The sequence below is a fragment of the Carassius carassius genome, chromosome 26, assembly GCF_963082965.1.
Source record: "Carassius carassius chromosome 26, fCarCar2.1, whole genome shotgun sequence".
Classification (NCBI taxonomy): domain Eukaryota; kingdom Metazoa; phylum Chordata; class Actinopteri; order Cypriniformes; family Cyprinidae; genus Carassius; species Carassius carassius.
This window is the reverse complement of record NC_081780.1, coordinates 23,898,270-23,914,499: the sequence shown is the minus strand read 5'-3', so window position 1 is coordinate 23,914,499 and position 16,230 is coordinate 23,898,270. Positions and strand designations below refer to the sequence as shown.

General features: G+C 35.0%; 1 protein-coding gene across 3 annotated transcripts in view; it reads left to right on the top strand.

Annotated features, from left to right (window-relative positions):
- Positions 1-16,230, top strand: part of LOC132106027 (zinc finger protein 883-like) — a 95,391-nt gene that overhangs the window by 39,454 nt on the left and 39,707 nt on the right. The window lies entirely within an intron of this gene.

The window sequence follows — 16,230 nt, the reverse complement described above, 5'->3', positions numbered from 1 at the left end:
GATTTTACATTTGATTATTATTTTTCTTACTTGAATGCCTTTGTTTGGATGCAAAATAAAAAAGTGAATTATTATTAAGAAAAGAACTGGAGGAAAAGATGCTTGATGCTTGATGAAAAGATGTTGCTCTGTGAAACTTTAACCTGATTTTTTTCAAAATTGACTTTGAGCTACACCCATTTGAATTTGGAATTATATATTAAAACATTATACATTAAACAGCATTTTAAAGGACTTTTAATGTAGAATGAAAATTTAGAAAATAATTTTTTAAAAAAAACTCATTTTTGCTCATTGTGACTCATTTTGCCAGCACAAGTCACATATGCTACTTAATTTCTACTTGAGAGTGGTCAGATTTAAAGTCTGAGATTATTCCATCAGTTCTTGAATTTTACATTTTGCTTATATTTGTGTGTGTGTGTGTGTGTTCAAAACAAGAGTGATGCCACACCTCAGAGTAAATAAGTGCCTTCTAAGTATATGGAAATACCTTGCTGAGAAGATCAGTGACATAAACCAGATAAAATTGTCAGTGGTAAATGTTTACATATCCATATCCGAATGTAATTGTTACAACCTATTATCAAATAGAGACTATGTACCATAACAAGTAGACAACGTAATTATTGAAGCCTATTTGTGACCCTGGACTGGAGACCTGTGCAGGAGAGATTTTTTTTTGTCCCGCTCCCGCCAACTCCCGCAAAAATATGTTCTTTTCTCCCGCTCCCACCCGCAAACAATCAAGTTTCGACCCGCTCCTGCCCGCAAACAATCAAGTTTCGTCCCGCTCCTATATTTATATATATTTTTTAATACATTGCATATTCTGCCTGCTACTCTGTTGAATATAAATTTAAAAAAGTTACAAATGTTTCGTTTTATTTATGTTTAATTAAATGGATGAACAAGGAACTTAGAACATAGGCTGCATTTACACCGCAGGTCTTGATGCCTAAATCCGATTTTCTGACTATATCCGATTTTTTTGATGACCCACTTACATCATCTTTTAAAATTTTCCCGTATCCGATTTTTGCATTTACACTCTACACTGCTGAAACTACCAAACATAGGCGTTCTGACCCGGAAAAGGAAGTAAAACAGCACGAAATACAATGGATGCAGATGCAAATAAAATTATAGTGTTTTGATTTCCACAATATTTTGAAAAGTCAACAAAAAATTCAGCAAAACATTGGTCTCGTACGGCGGAGAAAAAAGAAAAGCCCTTGTTGCAGCCTGGGCGAATTTCGTGCCTATAATAAGTCATGTGATCTCAGTTGGTGGTGTCCACCTGAGTTGACGTAACTTTTTTTAATGACGTACGACTTGCATTTGCTGGGGAATATCCGATTTGTCTGCTTACATGGCGCATGCAAATGCACGTATCTGATTCATATCCGATGTATTACCACATATGAATGAGGCCTGAATCCGATCTGAGAACATCGGAATCCATGTGGTTTTTTCCTGCTTACACGTTCACCAGTCATATCCGATCTGTGCCACATCAGAGGAAAAAATCGGAATTGGGTCACTTGAACCATTCAGTGTAGATGGGGCAATAGAAATAAAGTAAACACGTAAGAAATAAAAAAAAGAAAAGAAAATATAAAGACTGTCTGCATGTTTCTCTTTAGAAATGATCAATTACTAAAATAGCAAAATTAGCACTAAAATAGCAGTGCATGAGTATGGAACAGTGATTAAACTGACCTGGAACCATTATTCCAAGAATTCCAAGAGGAGTCCAGTATTCAGACACACCATGGAATAACTAACATGAGCTAATGTGTAAAATATGTTCAAGAGTGTTTCACTTTGGTCTGTTAGGAACATTGGCTTTACATTTCCATGCTCCTAAACATGATGCTGAACAAAACAAACTGTGGTTGTTTTACTCATGAACATAAAATGAGTAATGGACAAAAGTTCACATCTGTCAAGAACTTGAATCTGCTCAACGTGCCCCCAAAGTGTTGGATGAATTTGAGCATGATGATGTTTTGTCAACAACTAAGTTTTTGCAACTTGTTTGAGATTGCCATATAAATATATGATGCATGGATAATCTCACTGGTATTGTGGTTGAAGTGGTCATTGTCCTAATGAATTTTCCTTCTCTTTTTCAGGTCTTAGCCAGCTACAATGAAGCCACAAACGCAGTTAATAGTTCCTGTATTTCTATGATGCATTCATTAATAATAATAATAATAATAAAAAATGTCATGTTACGGTTTTGTGTTAATTCCAGCTATGTTGAGTATTCTGTAAATAATTTAGATTTTAGGTGCGTATTCTTAATTCTTTGTAAAACTGTAACGTTTTATGGCTGATGGCAAACCAAATTTTATTAGTGTGAAGCATTAATAAGCAATGAATATATACATCCTGATTAATGCTATTTCTTTAATGTATTTAACAATTCCTTATATTTTACCTTGTTCTGCGTGCTCTTTCAAAAGGCTTGAAAAATAAATGATTCCACAACGATGTTTCTAAAGTTTTATTTAAAAAAAGCTCTATTGTTTTCTGCTTGATTATAAATAATACATTTACCTGTTTCATGTTTTCCTATATTAAACATTGATTTAATCTTTTTCCTGCACATAATATAATGAAGATTAGTATTAAGTTACTACGTCTTTTGCTTACCTTTTGATATTACTACACTTAAACACTAAAATAGAGTTAGCTACTTTGAAGCACGTATACAGTCGTGGCCAAAAGTTTTGAGAATTACATAAATATTGGAAATTGGAAAAGTTGCTGCTTAAGTTTTTATAATAGCAATTTGCAAATACTCCAGAATGTTATGAAGAGTGATCAGATGAATTGCATAGTCCTTCTTTGCCATGAAAATTAACTTAATCCCTAAAAAACCTTTCCACTGCATTTCATTGCTGTCATTAAAGGACCTGCTGAGATCATTTCAGTAATCGTCTTGTTAACTCAGGTGAGAATGTTGATGAGCACAAGGCTGGAGATCATTTTGTCAGGCTGATTGGGTTAGAATGGCAGACTTGACATGTTAAAAGGAGGGTGATGCTTGAAATCATTGTTATTTCATTGTTAACCATGGTGACCTGCAAAGAAACGCGTGCAGCCATCATTGCGTTGCATAAAAATGGCTTCACAGGCAAGGATATTGTGGCTACTAAGATTGCACCTAAATCAACAATTTATAGGATCATCAAGAACTTCAAGGAAAGAGGTTCAATTCTTATAAAGAAGGCTTCAGGGCGTCCAAGAAAGTCCAGGAAGAGCCAGGATCGTCTCCTAAAGAGGATTCAGCTGCGGGATCGGAGTGCCACCAGTGCAGAGCTTGCTCAGGAATGGCAGCAGGCAGGTGTGAGCGCATCTGCACGCACATTGAGGCAAAGACTTTTGGAAGATGGCCTGGTGTCAAGAAGGGCAGCAAAGAAGCCACTTCTCTCCAAAAAAACATCAGGGACAGATTGATCTTCTGCAGAAAGTATAGTGAATGGACTGCTGAGGACTGGGGCAAAGTCATATTCTCCGATGAAGCCCCTTTCCGATTGTTTGGGGCATCTGGAAAAAGGCTTGTCCGGAGAAGAAAAGGTGAGCTCTACCATCATTCCTATGTCATGCCAACAGTAAAGCATCCTGACACCATTCATGTGTGGAGTGGCTTCTCATCCAAGGGAGTGGGCTCACTCACAATTCTGCCCAAAAACACAGCCATGAATAAAGAATGGTACCAAAACACCCTCCAACAGCAACTTCTTCCAACAATCCAACAACAGTTTGGTGAAGAACAATGCATTTTCCAGCACGATGGAGCACCGTGCCATAAGGCAAAAGTGATAACTAAGTGGCCCGGGGACCAGAATGTTGAAATTTTGGGTCCATGGCCTGGAAACTCCCCAGATCTTAATCCCATTGAGAACTTGTGGTCAATCCTGCGGGTGGACAAACAAAAACCCACTAGTTCTGACAAACTCCAAGAACTGATTATGAAAGAATGGGTTGCTATCAGTCAGGATTTGGCCCAAAAGTTTATTGAGAGCATGCCCAGTCGAATTGCAGAGGTCCTGAAAAAGAAGGGCCAACACTGCAAATACTGACTCTTTGCATAAATGTCATGTAATTGTCGATAAAAGCCTTTGAAATGTATGAAGTGCTTGTAATTATATTTCAGTACATCACAGAAACAACTGAAACAAAGATCTAAAAGCAGTTTAGCAGCAAACTTTTTGAAAACTAATATTTATGTAATTCTCACGCAGCAAACATATTTTGTTTGTTATCAAAAAATATCTACTCTAGAGGGACTTGGCAGTTGTTATTGATTCTATTTGGAAGTCTACCGGAAGTTAAATTAGGTCCACAAAAGCGCGCATGCGCAGTAACGTTTATGTTGTTGCCGTTGAAACCGTCTATATCACATGCCAAACTAATAACATTGTAAGCATTACATCTTTAATTGCTGCTTTCTGCTGTGAAAATTTTGTTTGTGATGAAAATAACAGTATATTTTTGTCAGTTATTTTATCTAAACAGATCGATTAACTTCTTCAAGATTTCAAAATCAGATAGCATGCTGTTAATGTAGTAGCACTGTAAGATTACATTTGTTTGAACGCATTATTGCAAAAGCGATTGAGTGTGAATCTGTTTATATCATGCTTTAACCCAACGCAGTGTTTGTGCAACGCATTATTGCAAGAGCGATTGAGTGTGAATCTGTTTATATCATGCTTTAACCCGAAAATAATCAGTAAAAGAAACAGACAAACTCTTAACATTCCGCTGTACTCTTGCAGTCAACCTTCTGATCAAGCTAAATATGTTGGCTGTTGGCATGAATTTTACTCGTGATAAGAAGCTCATATTCAAGTGATTGTGCAGAAATGATTAATGTGCATTAATGAAAGGGAGGCGCCGTCTCATCACTTTAATTTTTTCATGATAATGTATAATTTTTTATTTAACATAATATCGTGGTGTCTCACATAGGTACATTAAAAATATATCTACAGAAAGCTTGAAATGTTTTTTAAATGAAAACGAATTGTGAAATCTGCGAATGTTGCATTTCTCTCGTCGGAGAGAGCCAGCACTGTGAATATAACCAAAACAACAGTCCTATATAAACCAGTTCAGCAAGTGAAAGCCTCATAAGACACTGTCCATATGAAAGAGCAATTCACACCTTTATCCCGACCCTTACAAGCCATAAATAACTAGCCAAAACCCAACCCCCTCCAGCTGAACAGAATTCGGTCTGTGTTTTGGCTCTGAGGAACGGTGTGTTACTGGGCTGAAAACATGCCTGCACTCAGCAGCACTACTCTTTGTATTCATAATTTTATTAATTTCACAAGACCATAATGATAATAACAAAACAATCAATTAATAATTATTCATTATTTTAAGAAAATCATTGTTATTTGTGATCGTGGATGTTTGAGGTAGGCTTTAAAACCAAGTGGAATCCTCTGTTCCCGCCTCACAGCGAGTCCCGCGCGCTCAGTGATGCAGCTTCACTGTCTGCGGTTTGACTTTACTGAATCAGACTGAGGCCAATACAACTTATTGATCATGAGCCCAACATTTAGCAAGGCAGGAAAAATCTAACAGAAGGAAGACGTATATCATTGAGCTAATGCTGTTAAAGAGAGAGAGAGAAACTAGTCTAGGGCTATTCTTAAACTTGGAGCTCATTATATTGAAGTACAAATCCAAACACCAGAAACGTTATGCATTTTATGAATAATGAAATGTTATGAAAATTATGCATTTAATTAATTCACATGCTGTATGATTGAAATAATATATTAGTTCACAACTTTAAGTTCCGTTGTTTAAAAAATGCTTTATTGGCTAATGTTTCATAAACCTTCAGCTGTTATGCTCTAAAATCCATGCCATTATTAATTTCACAGTATTTTTACCACCTAAATGACTAATCTTTAAAGTCACAATTCTATAATGGTCAAAATTACTCAGGCCAATGGTATTTTTTATTGACATTATTTTATTATTATTATTATTTTTTTTTTTTGAATAATTGTAGCTTACATAAATAGGTAAAGCAAAACAAATATTCGGATTGTCCCTTATTTTTTCCCTTGTTTTCTTAAAGGAGCATTTCACCCGTGGGAACATTGATCTTCATTGAAAGTGGGTCATATTTGTAGTCGAAATCTATTAAAACTTTCAAATTTGGTGCCTTTTTGACCGAGTTATTACAGAAAGTAACTTTAGGGCTCATTTGTATGTAAAACCACAACTCCCACAATGCAACACATTTGCACAGCTCCATAAGCCACTCCCACTTATCCAGAACACCGCTGTTAGGCGATATTGTCTACAAGACATTGAGGACTGTATGGTACTTACGTGCCACAGTAGTAAACAATGCCACAGTAAGCTTTTTGTGCATTAAAAAAGGTACTGCACAAACAGTTTACAGTTGACGTTACGTAACTTATTAACCGGGAATCATTTCGTGATAATAATGCTTGAAGAAATTGTGTACATTTCACGAAATGAATAATAAATAAAATTGAAACACTTATTTTACAGTTAGACGTCCATTTGTCCCTGCAGGCTTCGGCTGGCGTTTCCAGTTTACCTTCGGAATTCTGAAATATGTCTCCAGGACGCCTCTGTCCATATGCGGGGCGAAACTAGGATGGTTCACAACGCAAACATCCGTGTCCTTGTCTGCCTCAGACATTTCTTCGAGGAGAAATTGGCATCTTTCAAATTCTTGCAGCAGACGGACTCGAGCTCTGTGTCCGTAGGCGCACAACGAGAGCACAGGCACCACCAGTCCGCACCAGCTCGAGCATGCCCGGGCTCCTTGGACGCGACAGGCAGGTCTCCGGCCTCGGCTGCAGCCGCCGCCTCCTGTTCCTCCATCAACCTCAGCTGCTCTGCGCTATATTGTGGCTCGCATAGATAGCCACGAACATCTGTTTCGAGCAACAGACTTTGAAAATCCTCTTCTTCCGTATCATGAGTTGTTCCTCCAGCCATTCTCGTAAATCTGACTCCATAAGCGCTTGTTAGCTTAGCTACATAGCTTCCAAACAAGATGGCGGATTTTCATTTTCGTTTCTGTAAGTTTAGTCCCACCCACTGATCTGTAATAGGCCTGTAGGGTGAGTGGGTCCCATCCCCTGGAATAATAATAAGCTAGTGTCTGTAGTCTCTACACTTTTCAATGAATTTTGACTTCCTGCTTATTATGACGCAAAATGACGATTTTTACGTCATAATAAGCAGGAAGTAAAACACTTAAATCCTTATTTCTCCCATCTCAGGGAAAAACAAAGGAAAAATCCATGATCATTATAATATATGACTGGGTTTCTAACAATACAAAGCTAAATGCAAATGGGTGAAGTGATCCTTTAAAGAATAAAAACATATTTTTTACAAGAATAAACATGATAACATATTATTAATTAATAAAAATAATTTAAGCAATTAAAACCTTTTTTAAACTTGAATTTAAATACTATTAAACTAACTTTAAATTCTCAAGGAGTTTATAAGTAAAAAAAAAAGTTCTAAATGAACTTGTGTTAACAATATAATTAGAACTAACAATATAATTAGTTTTTTTTAAATGAACAATTCCTGTATAAAATGGGACCTCAACCTTTATATCAGTGGTTCTCAACCTTTTTTCCCAGCGGGCCGCACTATGGTCTAAGTGCAAGTCTACGCATATAATTTACATATTACGTCAGCAATACAAACCAACCTGATTTATAATATTATAGCCTAACTATTATGATATGTAATCTATTACATTCATTGAAATAAACAATTCTACTCCCCATAAATAAAACACCTGATGCTGTTGGGAGCTGACCAATTTTGTGAGATTCAGCTTGAAAGGAGTAACACAAAGACGTTGCGATTGTAACGCCTGTGTTATACTTTCCGCATGAGCAATCCGGACGCGTACACGGCCAGCGCAGACGCAGACTTCTTCAATTTATACTTCTGAATGCGCAGGCTTGATGGTCCGCTCTGCAATTGCACAGAATTATTGCACATCTGGCTGTCTTTATATTCTTTTATTGACGGATTGCACAGGTTTGAGTAGCAATGAGCTTCTTCACTCTGCCTGCACATGTGCAATTTTGCTTTTGAAGCCTACTGACCACGCGCACCTGTCCGCGCGGTCGTCTGCTCATGAGCCTCGGTACACACTCTCCAATGACGATTTTTACGTCACGCCTACCTAGCGGTCCATAGCGGACTCGTGGACGCAGAAAGTTTGACAGAGGCTTTAAGATGCAGGCTTGCATGACCTGACGTGCAACATTTCAAAAAAGGTGCGTTCACAAATGTAGCCTATTTTGATCCAAATATTGAAAGCACTTTTGAATTTAATAATATGAGGTTCTCTCCAGAGATATTTTGCCACATTTCTTCAATTAAGGATTGTTCCATAGTGTATGGTGTTTCTATTTATCTGAACTTCTTCAAGTGAGTTGTGGGGCAAAAAAAAAACGAAAATCCAGCACTTCTCCTTCAATACTGATACTGCGACTATTCACAGTTTGTACATGTTGATTCGCTGGCATTTTTTGAATTTCTTTTTTTTCTACCTTCAAAAACAAATTTGTCCATTCTGATGTGCAATTTTACCTTAAAGGCAATTTACCTAATGGCTGTTGATGACTATTTGAATTGAATTCTGCCAAAGTGCGCTCTTGTATGTGTTCGTTAAATGCTTATGCCAGTAGGTCTGCTCATGTCTGAAAATAATATATGAAGAAAAAAAATCATAAAAACATTAGGATATAGCTTATATTTCATTAGTAGCATTTTTTTTTAAATTGATGTAAACAATTAAATTTTACAAACTGATAAAGTTTCTTTTTTTTTTTTTAATTCAGCATGTGGTGCGGGCCGCATTTGAATTCGTGACGGGTTGAAAACCACTGCTTTATATCAAACATTTTTAAATCGTCTACAGCTGAGCATCGCGGGAGGCTGATCTGCGCTAGAGCACGTGAAGTGAATGTAATGAACAAAGTCATTTTCAGGTGCAATGAAAAAAAAAAAAAAAAAAAAAACATGGATAACCTAGATTAGTCCCAGGCTCTGTTCTGAAGTAAAATAATTATAATTACTGATAACCAAGAGTAACACATTTTAACGGATTAATCGCCTATTTTCATTTGCTGAATGTTTTCTTTATTTTTTATTTTTTAAACACGCTAAAAAAGAAAGTTTGTCAGAGGAAAAAAATATGAGTCGTGTATAGGTTTCATTTTAACGGATCAATCACCTATTTTCGTTTGCTGCATGTTTTTTTTTAAACACGCTAAAAAATAAATCAGAGTTTGTGAGAGAAAAAAAATAGGCTATAAGAAAATATTTTACAACAAATCCTTTCAATTTAACAAATTTATCAGAACAAAACAATAATTAAAAATATATAATTCTAATAGATAAATATAATTGCAGTATATAATAATATAGGCTTAGTAATAAAACAAAAAAACTAAAAATAATAATAATTTAAAGCTAAGCATAAGGTAAGGTTTGGCTTTCTCAATCGGGAGAAATCAAACGTTTCCATATTTGTGATGTTGCCCATTTGAAGCTTAACTATTATTCATGAGGTAAATAGGCTGTGTGCGTTTCAGTATTGAGGGAAAAAAAATCATAATTAACAATATGTCAAAGTGCTCACGCCGAATGTCTGGTGAACGACTGCTGTTTCCAGTGAACATGTGCACGAGGCACAAGCACGATCAAACAGCTGAAACAAATAATACTTAATTTTTGGTCACACATAAGGCATAATTCAAAAATGCTGGTAGTTTGAAAAATCAAGAATTATAACAGAGTTAATATACTAATTATTGCTAAATCTGCATATGGAACCTGAAGATTTTTTTAAACCAAGAATGAACCGAAATGAAAATGAAATGAAAACATTTAACGTGTATATATATATATATATATATATATATATATATATATATATATATATATATATATAGGCCTTATATTTATTTACTGTTTAATAAAAATAGCATGCATATGATCCTTTGTGTTAAGGTCTTCTTTTAATTTTTGTTTAGTAGACTGTAGCCTAAGACTATCCTACATTTTAAAAATTAACAAATTGTAAAAAAAAATATTTTTTTAAATGTTACAATGTTATATCATAATGTTATTGTTGTTTTACTTCCTTCTTTTATCTCATTTTACAATTACATTCATTTCGCAATCCGTCCCTTTGCACCACCTGGTGGTAGTTTCGCGAATGATTTTAACACGCGATTGCCGCGGCGGTAAGGCCCAGATAAGCTGGCCACCTACTGTATGCACGTTATATAAAAAGACCTTGTTTACCCTATCCACCTTTTTCCTCAATGCGGAAGAATTAAGATATTAAGATAACAGATTAAAATAATATGATAGGACACCTCAACTGTCAATATCAAAGAGCAAAATATATATATATTTTTTTGTACATCTAAAAATAGCTGGACACAAATGAGACCGGAAGCTAGACCCATAGAATTTACAAATGGAGGCGCCCATTTTTACGTCTGGAAAAAGGTTGGATAGATTATCAAAGTTTTGACTAATCTAAGACAACATTTGTATGTGAAACTCTTTCCATGCTGAGTGCAGGTGAAAGATTTCTTGGCTCTTATTTTCATTAAATCTTTTAGTTTTGGTATTTTTCTGCTTCTGACATGATTATTATCCTCAACTTCACTCATTTCTTCTTTCTCCTCATTATCTTCAATCAGCTCTGAAATAAAAGTAAAAACATTTTTAGTATCTTGTTAAAAAAACAGAAAAGTTACAGGACATAACTGAAACAAACATGAACAACAGAAAGTAGACAACTGGATAACTTTGAAGCAATTTTATAAACGATACTTCCACTTTCCATGACCATCTTTAAATTACTATTTTAAAACATTGTATGCACAAATCTCATGTTTCTATGGGGAGAACTATTAATTATTTTTGATCAACAACATGAAGGATCTGAGGATCCTCAAATACAAACAGCGTGTTGCATCAAGAAAGCGACTATACATTAGTTTTTATTTTCTTGTTTTTATCAATTTATAATATATATATTTTTTCATTTAATAATTTATAACCATTAGTCATTTATGTAATGTATATTCTGATTTAATTTTTTTGTAATTTACTTACATTATATATTCAATAATATGTTCACTTACTATTATATGATGTTTTTATATTTCTTATTATTTTCCAAGCTTATGTATTTTCCTCTCTAATCTTATGATTGAGAGGTTCCTTAAACTGTTTTGTCTGGATGAATAAGAGATAAGAGGGAGTTGTTCATGAAGGCTCAAGGTTTGTTGGATATTATGAATCAGTTTGGTGTCACAGTACATTCACATGGGACAGCAGCATTAATGCTTGACATTATATATCAAGTTGCTTAAAGGGTTAGTTCACCCAAATAGCAAAATTATGTCATTAATAACTTACCCTCATGTCGTTCCAAACCCGTGAGACCTCTGTTTATCTTCAGAACACAGTTTAAGATATTTTAGATTTAGTCCGAGAGCTCTCAGTCCCTCCATTGAAGCTGTGTGTACGGTATACTGTCCATGTCCAGAAAGGTAAGAAAAACATCATCAAAGTAGTCCATGTGACATCAGAGGGTCAGAATTTTTTGAAGCATCGAAAATACATTTTAGTCCAAAAATAGCAAAAACTATGACTGTTGTGAGAAAAGTTCAAAACAAAGCAGTTTGTGATATCCGGTTCGCAAATGAATCATTCGATGTAACTGGATCTTTTTGAAATGATCTTTTTTTTTTTTTTTTTTAGAGTTTTTCATTACTGCAATATTTAATACCGTTCAGTTCGATTTAGTGAACTGGTTCAAAAAGATCCGGTTACATCGAATGATTCGTTCGTGAACCGGATATTACAAACTGCTATAAATTTTTATAAATTTAGATTTTTGGGTGAACTATCCCTTTACGTGTTGGGGTGGGCAAGCAATGCAAATCATTCTGAGTTAATCTTACTTTTTAAGTAACAATACTTACATTTATCCAGTATAAAGTAAACAGCCTTCTCCAAAGACCAGATCTTCGAGCAGCTGCCCAACGTCTCCTCTGTGCAGACATGATTGCAAACATTTTGCTAACATTCGGTGGACCTAGGAGTGTATATGGTTGACGATCTACTGATGAAATCAGGTGTTGGTGCACCTGTCAGTCATTTATTTTAAGTTGTTGTGCTTTTTTTATCCTCATATGATAAGGTAAATATGGCGGATCACATTCATACTCAACGAGATTTGGCCGTAGAGTACGTACTCTTTTAACGCTCATTAAGTAGGTACTTACTGAAGTTAAGTTTGCTATTTCGGAAGCACCCACTGTATAGTTAGGATTCTGATTAAAACAGTGTAACTGGTGGCTCTGAAAACACTGCTTGTGAATAATTTGTAAATATTGCAAACTTTCATCTGAATACATTGTGTTTAATGAATAGACTTGTGCACTTTGTTTCCAACCCCACTGTTATTGAACTGTAAAGTGAAAATATTGTATGTGATTTTGTTTTGCATTCAGTTTTCAGTTAAAGATATTTAACAAGCTGATATTTTATGAGTATTTAGTACAGGACCATACAGAAAGCGCACGAGTGGGACAGAGAGGAGGGGACTGCATCAGAAAGGACCTAGAGCTGGGACACTTTCAAGGATCACCCGAAGCACAACCACACTATATGCACGAGGCTGTTGGTTCTAACATTTTATCAGAATTTGAAGAAGCATTTCATATTTTAAGTAGAAATGTATTTCATTCAAGGTAGGGTTTTTCCTTGCATAAAGAATTTCAAGGCGACTGTCTCTTGTCAAATTTAGGGCCACCTCTGGCTGTCGACAAAAATCAAGACGGGTCACTTGCTCCTATAGTCTTTTATCATGGATTCTGTTGCAGGTTCCATTCTCAAACAGTTCAACATTTTCACTGCACAAATGTATACCTCTCTTGTAATGAGACAGATTAGTAAAACATGTTTCACATAAACTATAGTTTTTCACAAAAAGACCAACTGGTTTCAGTCAAAAAAAGTACAAGGGTTTCTAAATATGAGGGATTCTCATGAAAGTGCAAAATATGGATTATTAACAAGGATTATTATTTTTTTGTTTTTTGTTTTTTGTTTTTTTTGTCTTGAAATATTGTATTTGGGTTGTTCTACAATTTTTTAACAATACATTCATGCACAAACACTGCAAGCTAAAGTTTGGGATTATATTCATCTGTTTTATACAGAATGTTTAAAAAATAAAACTTGTTTTAAAAAATTTTTAGCACATGGTAGCTTATTGAAGTTGGTTGTAAAGCCATTGCTTTTTGCAGTGCAGTTTGGAGTCTGGCACTTTAACAAGCAGGGGATCAACAGGCTACATGATATGATGCACAACTTTTAAACACTATCTCACTTATAGGGATGTTTTTTCATTTTGGAAACAATTCTCAAAGCTGTGTCCAGTAATTTACTAATTCAATAGTAAAAGGTATCGGTGTAATAAGTTGAATACATAAAAGGCTGAAGGCAGGATAATTGTTGAACATGAAATCTTAGCAATAACCCTGCTAACACACGACGTAACAGTTACGTAACGTATTGGTAATTTTTGGTAATTCCATGACTTACCAATTGACAACGTAAATAAGACGTCGCATGCAAGTAATTGTATTACCATCACATTACCAACTCACAACGTCTTCAGTACGTCCTTCCAACGTAACAAGATAACCAAGAACGTCCCAGATAGGTCCTCTATTCGTAATATATTGGTAACTTCATGACTTACTGGCAACGTAACTACAACGTCGTATGCACGTAATTTTAATTACCATAATTTTTGTACATTCTTTATATGCTCCCTGAGTATAGTGCTATTTATAAAGTGTAATTAAACTTCAGACACACGATTAAACGTTCCTTAAAGATAAAATGTGTTTCTTTTCACCAAGTCAGAATATGGACATGCTTTTAATATATAGTGACGTGGCATACAGCGCGCGCGCTTCCACAACTGACGCACCCACACGCACAACATTGACAAGAAAGGAAATACATTTTTCGGAGTTGTGAAACTTTCTATTTCGTAAGGAGTTGTGAACGTGAAATAATGACAGACTGGCTACACCATCTCATCTGCCGCAGATACAGTAACATTATCAGGAGGACAGCGCGTTTGTTTGAAGTACTTTTCACTTCAACTGTGTCTGACAGGAGAATTGGCTTTTCTGAGGTGAGTCTTACAATTTATAATAAATAAAAAGGTTGATAAAATGTATAAAACAAAAGTCTTGATCTCCGTAAAGACGCTAAAACCCTTTTTTAATATTATTGTTTTTATTAGCCTACTAGCCGTTGAGAGTTACCATGGCAACCGCGGACACATCAGCTGCTGGAGAGGGGAGGACTCATCTGACAGTTTCTCTGTTTCTCGTCAGTTATACCAAAGAAAAGTTCAACAACTGCGACAGATTGGTTAAGTAACATATGCTAATATTATCCACAGTCTACAAAGTACCTTTGTTAACAGTTATACCTCTGTGATTATGGCATCTTAATTATCTGATATGTCTGCTAGCAAATATTATGCTAGCTTAGAAGCATAAGTATAACATAATAGATTTGAGCACTTATTAATGAACGTTTGGGCTTTTAATCACATCTTATGTGTAAAGGAGCGGTTTTGATAGCTTTGTAAACGTTTTTGATGATAATATGTCAAAAGATAAATGGAATTAAGCTAATTAATTAAAACTAAAAGTCTGCACTGTAGAGTCTATCAGTGACGTCACTCGCGGTCTAAATTTGGCTGACACTATTTCAAACCAGTGTTTCAAACACGTTTTGATTTTTCATTATAAACAAATATTGATTAAAATTGTACTGTGATTTCAGGAGTGTCTTAAAAACCCTCTAAAACAGAGGGGAAGTTCCAAGAAAATTTCTAATGGGAGCTGCTGACAGAGATAGAAAACACAGGTGATCCGAGGAAGCTTATTAAATAACTTAATATTTATTTTACACAACACATCTTTTGCAAGACATGGAAAAGAAATCTAATGTATCTCTTGCTCTGGCTACTAGGGGTGTGACGAGACACTTATCCCACAAGACGAGATGAGACACGAGACTGGGTTCATGAGAGCGAGACATCCTCAATGATTTTTTTTTTTGCATTATTGACACTGTTTTCCTAATGAATGTTGTTCAGTTGCTTTGACGCAATGTATTTTGTTTAAAGCGATATATAAATAAAGGTTACTTTGACTTTGAATGATAAAATAAATATTTCATTTCATTCATCTCCTTTTTCGTAGTACATACATTTTCACATCAATTTATTAAAAAAAAAAACATGTTTAGGGCCCTATGAAATGTTTCATTTTTTCCCCAGCATATTATTTTTTATTATTATTGTTAACAAATTCTGTATTTTAGCATGTCTAACTATTTGAATGCATAACACAACTTAATTTATTCATTTTATTTTTTCTTAAAGGTAGCCTTACTGATATAGATATCATACCTCAAAGTGTTGTTACTGACCACTTCCTTGTATCGTGCATGCTGCATATTACTGATATTAACTATATTTCCAAAATGAGCATTATGAATGTAAGAGCCTTACATTACATTTATAACAATCATTGTTAATGTTTGAATTGTATTTCAGGGCAGTTTGTGAAGACAGATAATCAAGAGAAGTCAGTTCCAGATCCACCTTCCACACCAGACCTCTCTCTCACGAGGATTGCTGTCTACTAGCATATTGTGTTCTCTTCAGACTTCGGGGGATGCAGATATTACTCAGGGACATGAACACTTGAATATTGCAAGAATAGAGAAAGTAAGAATTACTTAAGATTTTAGAATTTAATGTTAATTGCTTAAACATATATACATTTTTTTTTTTTTAAGTTTGTTTGGTCACCAGATTACGTTGCAGTTACGTAACAGTTACGTATTTGTGTTAGCTGGGAAGCCTTACATTAAACTAAGATGAAGATGTGCCATTTTTAATATGTTTAATATTAGTAGAGATGAAATATCCAAAATGTTATAGGGTATCGGAGGTAAATATATCCTATTAATTCATTTGGCTAAAATGATCAGTGCTCAATTAGACTGGTCTGTTTTAGTTTACCATTGATTAGGTGGAAACCGTTC